Source organism: Babylonia areolata, chromosome 1 (assembly GCF_041734735.1).
Source record: "Babylonia areolata isolate BAREFJ2019XMU chromosome 1, ASM4173473v1, whole genome shotgun sequence".
In the NCBI taxonomy this organism is placed as follows: domain Eukaryota; kingdom Metazoa; phylum Mollusca; class Gastropoda; order Neogastropoda; family Buccinidae; genus Babylonia; species Babylonia areolata.
Window position 1 is genome coordinate 51814938 of NC_134876.1, and position 3322 is coordinate 51818259.

Here is a 3322-nt window from a genome sequence, read left to right on the forward strand (position 1 = left end):
TTCCCTTGAAGTAGTGCAGTAGAAAAATCGAGGTATGTGGTTTGGTTAGCTGAACACTTGATTTCTGCAAAAATACCGCTGTTTGATTCTTACCTGAAAGGATGGTGTCAGATGTAAGGGTTGTGGTATCATGTTTGATTCTCAGTGTGTTGCAGTGAGCCCCAGTAAAGTAGGGTTACCCTCCGGGAATTATGCTTCACTTAAAAGCTGCCAAGAAAATATCCACGCCGAGTCAAGAAAGGTTTGCTCCTTAAAACCTGCGTGTTGCATTGTGTTTTTTTAAATCATTGATTGAAATCAAGCACCTCAGTCAGGCATATGAATACTGTAGTTTAGTAAATGGAGGTAACGAGAGCGATGAATACTCAAACAAAAACAAGCAAATATCAGAATCCTTCAATCAGAAGGCAAGGCATAGCAAAATTGCCACAGTTACCAAAGTAACCATCTGGAGAGATCGTCTCAAGGCCAGAGCGACTTTTCCAGCAGTGTAGACCCAAATGATGGTGGCAGCATGATGAATCCAGCAAACAGAGAAGGTCCCACTGGATTGTCTTACCACTCGGTGCAGTGACAACACCGGCATTCAGATGACTGAAAACAGGACTGACACACATTGAAGCAGAAGACACTAGCAAACACGGAGTGTGAATGGTCAGCGAGAAGACTGACCCATCTTTCGGATATGTTGGTGACCTTTGTTTCTTTTCTTGTCTTTTTTTTTTATAATGAGAGATGACGATGGAACGGGGTCGCCAAGAGCAAGTGAAAAACCCCCATTCATTTCCTCTTGGCTGTAGTCAGGCTATGGGAAGACGGCTGTTCTTAGAAGACAGGAGAGAAGAACCGATCTATCGTCAGTGACACGCGAGTAGTGAACGAGTCTAACTTGTAGAGACTGTCCTCAAAGAAAGAAAAGGCGAGGAAGTGATTGATAGATAGACAGGAAGGTAAGAAATCCGCGGGTGGGTTCTCATTAAAGCATCAATGAAGACAATCTGGCGTTCAGAGGGAAAAGGAGGCTACACGAACATAGAGTGCATGCTACATGACGGCAACATAAATGTCGTAGAGTACAAAAATATGTCATGGGATATAGATGAATAACGTAGGTTTTTTTATGTGTTCATGTACTGCCATGTTACATGTTTTAGTTTATTGTGATATTGCAGTCGTTGATAGTAGCGGTGATGGCGTGTAGCCCTTTACCAGTTTGGTTGAAAGTTTTGCATGGAATGCCTTTAGTCGATGCTCCCAGACGGTAGTGAGTTGCTGATGTTTTGTGTTCATGTACCTCTGCTGTTAGTTTCTGCTCTGATATCCGTCTATGTGACAAGGTTAGGATTATGAGGACGGGATATTCAGTGCGATATTTATCACCGACTACCGTGCTCTTTATTTTCCCACACAATCTTGATGTTTTCTTTTTAAGCTGTAACAAAGTGGATATTCCAATGATCTGTTTGTTAGAAGATTCTGTTTTTCTACAGTCGATGTACTCCTATTGTGACTAACACCGTTATCACGATGATATATTTGTCAGGTTAAACATGAGTTTGTATCTTTTTTTCTGTTCCGATTTGAAGAATCGTTATTCAATGGGAAAGGGCTTTCCGCTAAGGAAATAGACAGTCGGGCTTGTGCAATAATAATATCAACCCCTGACAAGTGAGGGATGTCTCTATGCGGCCATATCATCCCAATCTTTGGGGTAAGGACTCGCACACTGCTGATCCCTCCGAGTGGTGTGCGTGTTCTTATCCACCTCAGACCTCTGGCTCTGTGTCTGCCAGTGAAAGAAGCCATGAACCTCTCCAGCTTAGGCTGGCTGTCGATTCTGCTAGGTCTGCAACTCCGGTTGGACAACGTCCTCAGTATCCATAATATTTAAATTCATGAACGCTGATGGTGTAAGGAGTCTTGGAAAAAAATATATAAAGGAATATTCTGTAGTCTTTGAAACTTCAATCCACGAGTCCAAATGACCCAGGGGTTTCGGACCAGTCAGAATCGACGTGTGAGCTGACGCTATCTTGTGGAATGTCTGGCACAATTCCAGTCCCCATGACGACGTCTAACCGAGAATGAATGATAGCTAGCAGTGACCACCTGATCAGCTCAGAAAGCCTCCACCACTTGCTGAGAAACGATGTCCATGGCTTGTGGGCACAGCTTGTGATCAGGGTACGCGCCATAGTTTCTGTACAATGCCCAGTCGTTGTGCCAGCTGTGGCTTTTTGTACAAGTCGTGGTATGTACTGGCTGCAGTCTCCGTACTCTCTGTGTAAAATGTATGTTATCCATCTTGTACTCTTTTTTACAAGCTGTGCTCTTTGAGCAAGTCATGCCCTTCGTGTGCGAGTCAATGTCTCTAGGCACACAAGTACCCATCGCGCAAGCCAATGTCTTTGCACAAGTACACGTTTGTGTAAACTGATGTCTTTGCACAGGCTCTACTTTGTGTACAGGTTGTTGCCGGTGTTTGTGTAGAACTGACGGTGCAGCACACGGGCCGTGTTTAACCTGGTTAAGGTCATGCGCTAGGAGAGGAGGCCGGTGGTGTGTGGCGCGTGGCGTCAGGTGGTTTGTGAGCCCTCTTGTCACGGGCCTTTTGTATACACTTAGGGCTTTGTTATCGTGTGTGAGGCTGAACTGGTTCAAACAATGAAATAACCAAAAGAATAAAACTGGATTGCTTTTTTTATATTATATATTTCTACTGTGTGTTTGTTGTTTGTGGGCGGGTCTGGATGATGCTACTATCTACATGAATATATTAGAGGCACCCAGCGTTGAAATGTAGTTCATGCCTTCTACGACAGCATGACACACTACACTACACTACACTACACTACAATACAATGCGATACACTACATACACTTCATTAAAATGCATTGCACATGAACTACACTGCATTGCTCATGAGCTACACTATAGTGCATCGCTCTCAACTCCACTCCACCCCACTCACCACTCCACTCCAGTCACCACTCCACTCCACTCACCACTCCACTTCACTCACCACTCCAATTCACTCACCCCTCCACTCTCCACTCCACTCCACTCCACTCACCACTCCACTCCACTCACCACTCCACTCCACTCACCACTCCACTCCAGTCACCACTCCACTTCACTCACCCCTCCACTCACCACTCCACTCCAGTCACCACTCACTCCATCACACTCCCTCACTCACCACTCCACTCCACTCCACTCCATCACCACTCAACTCCACTACACCAACTCCCTCCCACTCATCACGCTCCACTCCACGCCACTCCCACTTCACTCACCACTCAACTCACCACTCCCTCCCAC

The 3322-nt window shown here is 45.4% G+C and overlaps 1 protein-coding gene across 2 annotated transcripts in view; it reads left to right on the top strand.

The window, feature by feature from the left end:
* Positions 1–2713, top strand: part of LOC143283877 (calmodulin, striated muscle-like) — a 60214-nt gene extending 57501 nt beyond the window's left edge. For both annotated transcript variants that reach the window (XM_076590276.1, XM_076590272.1), the window contains one exon: positions 1–2713. This exon is cut by the window's left edge and continues 284 nt beyond it. The gene's annotated coding sequence lies outside the window, so the exon portion shown is untranslated.
* Positions 2714–3322: the final 609 nt, after the last annotated feature.